The following is a 9,541-nucleotide window of genomic DNA, read 5'->3' on the forward strand; positions in this document are numbered from 1 at the left end:
CTCTGGGGCCCCATGATTTAGATGTCGTTCAAGTGCCGCTAGAGGAGTCATGCATATGCAGTTTACCGAAACGGAGCTTTTTTATGAGATACTTTTCCCTTTCCATCAGTAAAGGCAAAAGAGAGCTCTTTCTCCTCCGGAGCTTCAGGCCGTGGAGTTCATTTCGAAATGCGCGCAGTCTTTCGAGATTGACGGAGTTCCAGCTATTGATTTTCTCGACTTGTTCATAAGTTAATATTTACCATAAACATCTCGATGAGAGAATTAAAAAAAAAAAAGACAGACATTTTCAAAACAGCAGAAGCTGGGGAGATAATGAACCAGACACAACTTTAAACAAGATATTTTAAAAAGCATTAAACCTTCCTTCCCTTTTTTTAATTAGTGGCAAAAAGAAAATATGAAAAAAACCAACACCAAAAACCAGAAGGGTGATAAGCAACTTTTATTGTTGAGTTCATTACTGTGATTATTTTGGGAGAGAAGACATTTTTCTCTTAATTCATGAGCCAGAAACGAGCTCTTTGGAGGCTGTAGTAAAAAGACGACTGCGAAAAGATGACTTTGCTAGAAAATTCCAGCTGGTTCAGCCATATCCAGGTGCCTGAGAAGCCTGATTATGGCTCGACTAAGTCTTGGCTGCCCTCATCAAAGCACGGCCAAGACCGGGAGCTCCCAGGAGCTAGCGTCCCACCAGCGGCGGCACGGCAAGCGGAGGATGCAATGGGCTGGGGCGCCATGAGCAAAGGCAGGGGGTTCGGCTGTGACAGAGCGCTTCGGCCGGGCACGCTAACGCGGGGGGACCGGCTCGCTCCCCTCCGGCCTGCGGTAACTGGGGCGCAGCTTCCAGCCCCAACGCGGGCTTCGCTAGTCTGCCGGCCGGGGGTCCCGCGCCCGTTTGTCACTGCGCTGCCCTGGAAATGGCAGCAAACGTAACTCTCCCCCTTCCCCTCTCCCCAGCACCATGCCAAGTTCACCGACAGTGAGGGCAACGCATGAAAGAAAACACACAGCCGACAGAAAAACGAAATGCACATGGAGGGGAATAATATTTCATTTGTGCGGTAGCGGCCCTGCCCGAGCCGTGTAAATAAAGCAGGTTACTGAGACGTGAATATACCACTGTTTATAAATACTAGCCCTTCTGCCCAGAGGCGTGCGCGAGGAGAGCTGGACACTCGTGAGGTCACCCCGCCACGTTTTATGATTTACATAAATCATGTCAACACCGCTAGCAGGAGCGGCGGGGGGAGAGGGGGGGCTGCCGGAGCGAGCCATTCAGCCTCCTGTCACAGCTCTTAAAACAGGTAGAAGCTGTTAACGGGCCCACCAAATCTCTTAAAATGCAGAGGGGATGAGGGATAATCCAGCTGGGGAAGCAAGGCATGCACCCACCCCGCGCGCCTCAGCTGACAGAGGCCTTCCCAGGCTCTGAGGAGCAGAAAGCCAGCCAAAAAGCGGGGGCTGGCGAAGCCGAGGACCTAAAATTGTTGTTAATGTTCACCTTCACAGAGGGCAGCGTGTCCCACTAAGCAACCGCTCCTATGAAGAAAATGCCTGAGCCGCCTGGTGAAGGCAAAGAAAACGCCCCATGGTTGCTGCGCGCGGGACCCTTCCTCCCCTTATTTACCAAGCGCACGGAAAAATTTTTTTGCCAGAGGAACCAACATTCCGGGACTAAACGGAAGCCCCTCGGTAGGTTTGCCTCGCATCCGAGTGCCTGTGGTTCGGGGGCCGGAGAGGAAGGCAGGGCGGGGACAGACGCAGGAGAGCGGTGGGCAGCTTCCCACCAATTTCCTTTCGACGCCCTGGGAGCTCCATGTCTAACCGGGATCACGCGATACAAGGCCAAAGCTGCGGCTAAGGATAAAAGTGGCAGAGACAAACAGTTTTCCTTCTCCTTGCCACTTTGCAGCCGTGTATCACTACGGGGTTGTCCTGGTTTCGGAGGACAGTAGTCCCTTTTGGTCCAATTTGCCCAGCTCCGGAGACAGATGATGCCATCAGGGTGGGTGCCTGAAACATTGAGGATCTGGCTCGCAGTCTTTAACTCTGCCCAAATTTGAGCTCTAATAACATGTAATTATGTAAAATAATTGTAAAAATTACAATTACACATGAATCGTGTATAATTATGCAAAAGAAATGTAAAACATATAAAAGCAGTACAAAATCCTCATGATACATTGCTGGTATATGGACATGTACTATTCACTGCTCTTAAATGCAAGTTGATTTAGAAATATTACTTTGACCGTAAATCAGCCGTGTTCTGTGTGATTCCTGTTGATCTACAGCTGTGACACGGTCTCAGAGAAGAACAGATGTAAATATTAGAGAAAATTGGGAAGTGTTCTGGGAAATGTTTTTCACTTGGAAAATGCGGATTTGTCAAAATCAAAGACTTAGGGAGGAGAGGGGATTTTTTTAATGAATATGCCATATTCAAATACAATGGGAAAATGTTTTTAAAAATGATCAAGACAACCTCTTCCTATACTTTCAAAAGAAAAGATGTAGGTTTTAGACTAAAAGTAAGCTTCTGTTTTGAAATCTAAGTAAATTTACACCAAAAACATCCAAAAAAACCACTGTGAAGTCTAAACACTTCAAAGCTTACCAAAGACCAACATTTCAGAACTAACTTCTTTTTGATCCGATCTAAATTTTTGTATTTTATTCTTTATATTATTTTTTTTTTTTTCAAGATTTGCACCTTTGGGGCCGGTCTGAGACAGGAAAAGTTCTTGCAGTTATGCAAAATATGATAAGAGCAGAAAACCATTTTCTTTCACCTCTGCTGATCTGTAAAAATGTATTTTCAGCAGAGCACAGACAGACCACGCAAGCTCTAGTATCTCCTCCAGAGGAGCTTCACCAAGTCAGAAGCTGGGGGGGGGGGGGGCAGATCTCAGTCCTTCAGCCCCAGTCCCCTCCACCCCTGGGGGCCAGCAGATAATCCCTGCTCTGCTTCCCCAGTCTCATTCTGGACCCCAGGGAAAGCTTTTTACCCAAAGGAGAAATGCAGAGGTGCCCTGCAAGCTGGTGCCTTCCCCCTCTACATGGAGGTGGCACCGCGGTGGGGTCCCTCCCTTGCACGGGGAGTGACCTCTGTGTCCTCGTCTGGCCAAGGTCACAGCTTGGAGAAGCAGGTACCTGCTACTTGAAATGAAGCCCTGACTAAAAACCAAAAGATTTGGGTTTTGATACTGCGCCTTCCTGACGGTGACTTCTTTTCAGGGGCAATTAAATGCTAAGCATCGGTCTGTTAAATTTAGTGGCAATTTCAGTTGTAGGAGGCATCAAGTCAAGGACAATTTCAATTTCGGGGCAGCTTTTATTTCATGTTTTGAAACTGAGTGTGCTTTATATTCAAGAGCAGCTTTTGTTTGAAATAATATAGTCTAGCCTGTTTCTCCGTGGCCCTGATCCCGCATCCCAGAAAGGACCTCGCTCACAGCCAGAATCCTACTGAAAATCGGGTGCTTTCAGCAGGGAGACTGAAGTGCCGTAAGCACAGGCTGGGATTTTCTGTGCGTGCCTCTCTCAATGTGGGGAGGGTTATTAGGCTCCAAGGGTTTTCTCCCTCAAAGCCCCACAACCCAGACCCATTGGCAAGACCCTTCGGGAGAAGAGTCATCTGCAGGATTCGACTTTGGATGCAGACCCGGATCAGAGCTCTGGCTGTTTGCAAAGGTATTTTGTTCAGGCATGTCATTCGGTTCCCTGCGGGAGTCGGTGTGCGTACCCCCTCGTACGCGCCTGCATAGCTGTACTTCATCTGTCTACAGGCAAGAGCTTCCCTGAGCTGCCTTCCTTAAGACTCAGGTTTTATATTACCAGGTAAATTTCCTTTCAGCTTTATTTGCATGGAGCAAGAGTGACATTCTGTGGCCAGTTAGATTTATGGCAGCGTTCCCTCACTCTCTTTTTTCCCCTCCCATAAATACCTCAGGGTATAAACCATCCTCTGATAGTCTTTTGTTTTGTTTGTTGCTTCTATCACGCTTTGTGAGAAATAAAAATAGAGGCATCCTCAAACATTTCTGTGGCATAAAATCCTTAGGGACTGCTTTACCACGAATTCCTGACAAATTCAGATGTCTATGTACTGATTATTATTTTATGAGAGCAATGCCTGATCGTAATGTAAGTAACTAGAAGCATGAAGAGACTACGGCACGTTCCTCGGGCTCCGCTCTAGCTGGCTCAGCCCGTTGTACTTGGAAGGGATGAGGAAGCCATGTTCCAAAACCCCATAAAAAAATAAAGCGGAGCTCTGTTTAAAACAAAGCAGTGGGCTTTTTAGGCACTTAATGTGCTCCAGCTAATACACCAATGACACTAAATTGAACTCATTTAGCTGTAAACATATTACATTTGACAGTTTCCAGTGGTAAAACACCAGACAGTCCATGCTGAGGAGAAAAGAAACAATATGCAAGGAGCAAAGCTCATCACACGAGTAGCCACAAAAGGGCCAACGGGGGAAAAAATACCCAACAAAACCCCAGCATTTTTCAGTGGTTTGGAGTCATAAACTCAGCTCAGACACACGTGGTACCAAAAGCAACCTGCCTGGTTTAGACAGCGGAGAGCAGGCGCTGGAGTTTATATTGTTCCCCTGTTTATTAAAAACGGATGGGAGCACTTGACAGAAAAATCAAACTTCTGGTCATGGCTCATTAATCTCTGTTGTATCTGTCAGATATGTGTGTCTAGAGTTTCAACAAGGCTCTAGAATCGAGATTACTACTGAGCTCTGTTGTTTTCTCTAATTTTGAACGAGGGGAAATGCTGCCAATCACCCTAGGTGAGAGGGGAGCACGGGGCCATTGCTGCAGCCCTTTGCAACGGGCATCTCCCTGCCCCACGGTTTGGATCTGATTTCAGAGGCAGCGACACCTCTCTCCTCTCTCACCACAACCTGAGTTTTGGCTGGCTGCCTCCCCTTCCTCTCCCCTGAAAATCAGACTCATCGCTCGCCACCAAAGTGCATCCCCGTCGGTGTTAAGGTGATGACGAAGGCAATCTGCGGTGGTGGTGGATGCCTCTTCATCCCTGGATTCTGCTCTCGCACACAAAAGTGTTAATCGCATTAATCCGCTGAAGACAGTGGAGCTCCTCCAGTGTAAAACCAGGGTAAGTGATGGGCTCAGCAGGCCTAGAGTGGGCTCAGCAGGACTGAGACGAATATGGTATGAAACAATTAGCTGCAGATGGTATAGGAATCTCGTTTTCTGGAAATACAGATTTTGCCTGGAGATCTTTCTATATATATTGGATTTGTCAAACTGATAATGACTTGAACATTTGGAGAGAGAGGATAACCCACCACAGGGCCAGATGCAGCTGTGATGGGGAGGATGGAGGATGTGTATTAGCCCCGAAACGTGTCTGTCTCCCCATCACGTTGCCACGCCAATCCATGGCGGTGGGAGGATAGATGAGGCCCTGAGCAGAGCAGGGCAGGGGAGCTCACCCGCTGCCACCCTTTATGCCATTACTTTCCTTATTTGCTTTGGACATCGCTCATTTCACTCGCTCATTCTTTTCTTCCCCCTTTTCTTCCTTTTTTAATTATCAGTGATGCCGTTTCCAGAGCTAGCAAAACTGCCAGGCACTTTGAGGACGAGGCACAAGATTTAGCTGCTGCTTCACTGGAGTGCAAAACAGAGACAGTTGCGACTGGAGGTTTCCAGCTCCGCGAGCCGGAGGACAGGCTGGGGACAATCTGTCTGAATCTTCAATCCTGGTACCGCTAGCAAGGGTTCTTCTTCAGGCACGAACAGTGGATTCACGCGGCACAAATACAGACAGAGACAGAAAAATAACAAAGAAGATCTGATGTTTTACAACTGCAGGTACACAGGCAGGCAGTCTGACCCTCACTGCTCACAAACTGTAAATGGCAATAGTGGGACTGTGCAAAAGGCGTGTTTGCCAGCTCCCTTCTCAATAAAACACATGGAGTTTCCCTCGAGGGGATGCCTCTCCTGCCTGCCAGAGTCTGTCCTCAAGATCAGCCTTTCCCGCTGCGCCAACTGCAGGCTTGCAGGCATGGCTGCTGCGTGGCGCTTCAGATCACATGGAAAGCCATATTCCCGGGGATGCCGGGGCGCGCCAGAGAGCCTGCCTGCGCGGCCGTCAGCTGGACTGCGAGCGGGCAGTAGGCAAATGGCAAAAAGCAGAGCTTACCCTTCTCTATGCTGCAGCTCGCCGTTTCCGAGAAGCGCAGGCATAGCCCTGCCTTTCAACCATAGCAGAGCTTGCCCACGCAGAACACTTCCCAAGACCATTTTGAAGACCAGATTTATAAAGTTTGACCTCTTAAGAAACAGAATGTCCTATTAGATCTTAATGGACAGGGTGAATCCAGCTGCCCGCTAATCTACCTGCAATGTGGTGGACTCTTCTAATCCCAAGAGTAAATTCCCATTGTCATAATGTTAGCTCCTATCACTTAGAATATTTTTCCAGTGGGGTTTTAGGAATCTGGATTATCGGGCCTCTTGATCTGTTCGTACTTGCAGACATGTGAGCAGCTATACTAGCTGGTATAACTTGCTGTTGCTCAGAGAAGCCTGTGCAGCTATATATATATTTGCAGCATTTCTGAAGCTTCTCTGTATTTAACACTTAATTTTTTTCAATAAAGCGTAAGTGACGTAGGAGCCATTTTCAACAGTCACATCAGCACTTAAGCCCAGATCCTTTAAGCTATTCAAGTACTTAGATATATATACCGTAGTGGAAGCGTTTCAGACACCTCGGCGGGTCAGACGAGTAGCTTCCACCGAAATCTGCGCTCAGTTCCAGCTTCCCCTCAGTTGCTTAAGTTGTTCCTTTGGGATTTAGATACTGAGGTGACAGGTACCTAAGATACACAATAGCTGGATGACATGCATAAGGTAAAGATGGGTGTTTGAACACTGTGGGATGCAGGATCATCCTTAGCTGAGTGACAGCTCAGCAAAAGGCCATGTGGCCCTCCTAGGCATCTCCTGGCCAACCACAGTAAAATCGTCAGGCGGCAAGTGCTGACAGGGGCCCTTGAGGGTGTGAAATTTCTTATGCTGATACAGAAGGCATGGCACAGGGAAAATCTCCACGCCAGTCAGCTTTCTGGGAGCCGAGCTGTAGCAGTGAGCCCCTCAACTCTCTGGAGCACTGCGGGTCAGCCTGGACATAACTGGGAGCAGAGAAAGGACCCACACAGCAACCTGACAGAAATACAGGTTTGTTTCATTGAAATACAGAGTGGGAGCATTTTTAATGGCAACCTGTGAGGGAGCTGGACTCTATCCTCCAAAAAGCTGATGCAACTGCTGCCAGGCAGGCAATAGCTGAGCATCCTTGTTGGGCTGTATCACTTCCTAACTGTGCGTCGGTCAAACAAAGCCGCAAACTACGAACCCAGGATTTGTTATCTTCTTCCACCCTTTTGGGTGCTAGCTTCTTTCCAGGAGACATAGAGAAACCTGAGGTTACAGACCTGCTCCAACTCCACTCCTGTCTCCAGGACACAGAAGATACAGGAGACCTTGGTGTCCCTTACTGCATGGTGTGGCAGCAGCACTCCTTTTCTTCTCAAAAAGACTTTGTGTCTCCCTGGAGAGAATTACAGAATCATAGAGTAGTTTGCGTTGGAAGGGACCTTTAAAGGTCATCTAGTTCGACCCCCCTGCAATGAGAAGCCAGGAAGTTCCCTTGGGTGATGTCATTTGGTGCTGCCGTGTACCATGAATACCATTTTTAAGCAGCCACCACGTCCTTTGCCTTCACGGTTTGTTTTCTGCTCTCTATTGCTGGTAATTTTTTTGCACGCATCTGCGACTTGAACAAAAGAAATTGTTGTTTTCAAGTGTGTAAATATACAAAAATAAGTTACTGGTAGTTTGCTGGGCAGGTTAGTGGAAAGCAATTACAAATGTTTTTATGCTTAGCAAAATATGGCTGAAGATGTTATCTGCTTTGAACTGCAAAACCAGAAAGTACTACAAACCCTTTTGTTATATGAGACAATGCGTCACTGAATAAAGAATCTTTTTATGAAGGGAAAGCTAAAAAAACCCAATGACATTATATTCAGTTACACTGAAACTGCAACCTTTCCCTCTGCATCTCTGCTTCTACCATCAGCCATACAAAGCCCTTCTTCTTACCACAGAATATATCAACTGCAGGTCTCCAGTTAACTCGTGTGAAATGTGCTTGATACCAAATGAATGGATGATCATAAAAACAGCGTTCCTTTTTCATGGAAACAAAAACCAGTGGTGATATGTATTGCTTCTGTTTTCAGCCAGAGACTATAGTACCAGATGGCTAACACAACCACAACAGCTAGCTGCATCTGGATTAAAAAGTTTGGATGGTGTGAGCTAATCTTTAAAAAATGCCAGATAACTTTTATCTCTTTAAATCATGTTACTGCTCAGTGTATTTCCTGCTCACGCCATCCTAGGACTGCTCAAACATGCCTTAGACATGTTCATTAAGCATCATTAAACTGAACGAAAGACTAGTAACTATCTTTGTCAAGTCAGAGGTCAGATTTTGGGATATGATCCAAGATCCACTGAAGGCAAGGGAAGATGTCTCACTGATTTCTGTGGCCTTTGAACTAGGAGCCTAGTGGTTATTTCCCCTTGTCTGCATCTATTACGGCTGCAGATGAAACTTACACTGGTTAAAGAAAAGAACAGAGAAGACAACTTGTCTCTTTTGATAAAATGACCTGGCTTTTCATACTTAAATGTACTTTTTCCCATTAAGCCAAGATGTTTGGGTAACAATGTTTGGCTAGCTATATAACCTGAATACTGAACAGACGGAGAAGAAATACATCTTTTCGCTCTATATGATTATGAGATACCCGAAACAATAATTTTGTGGTGGGTTGACCCTGGCTGGACGCCAGATGCCCACCAAAGCTGCTCTATCACTCCCCTCCTCAGCTGGACAGGGAAGAGAAAATATAACAAAAGGCTTGAGATAAGGACAGGGAGATCACTCACCAATTACCATCACGGGCAAAACAGACTTGACTTGGGGAAATTAGATTAATTTATTGCCAATCAAATCAGAGTAGGGTAATGAGAAATAAAAACTAAATCTTAAAACACCTTCCCCCCACCCCTCCCTTCTTCCTAGGCTTAACTTCACTACCGAATTCTCTACCTCCTCCCCTCGAGCTGCACAGGGGGACAGGGAATGGGGGTTGCGGTCAGTTCATCACACGTTGTCTCTGCCGCTCCTTCCTCCTCAGGGGGAGGACTCCTCGCACTCTTCCCCTGCTCCAGCATGGGGTCCCTCCTGCGGGAGACAGTCCTCCATGAACTTCTCCAATGTGAGTCCTTCCCACGGGCTGCAGTTCTTCATGAACTGCTCCAGCATGGGTGCAGTCCCTCAGGAACAGACTGCTCCAGCGTGGGTCCCCCACAGGGTCACAAGTCCTGACAGCAAACCTGCTCCAGCATGGTCTCCTCTCTCCACGGGTCCGCAGGTCCTCCCAGGAGCCTGCTCCAGCACGGGCTCT

General features: G+C 47.2%; 1 long non-coding RNA gene across 1 annotated transcript in view; it reads left to right on the forward strand.

The window, feature by feature from the left end:
- Positions 1-7,619: 7,619 nt before the first annotated feature.
- LOC103918834 overlaps positions 7,620-9,541 on the forward strand; it is a 16,052-nt gene continuing 14,130 nt past the window's right edge. The window contains exon 1 of the long non-coding RNA XR_663716.1: positions 7,620-7,696. This is a non-coding gene — a long non-coding RNA (uncharacterized LOC103918834). The remainder of the gene's footprint in view (positions 7,697-9,541) is intronic.

This window comes from Pygoscelis adeliae, unplaced genomic scaffold (genome assembly GCF_000699105.1).
Source record: "Pygoscelis adeliae isolate BGI_AS28 unplaced genomic scaffold, ASM69910v1 Scaffold156, whole genome shotgun sequence".
Classification (NCBI taxonomy): domain Eukaryota; kingdom Metazoa; phylum Chordata; class Aves; order Sphenisciformes; family Spheniscidae; genus Pygoscelis; species Pygoscelis adeliae.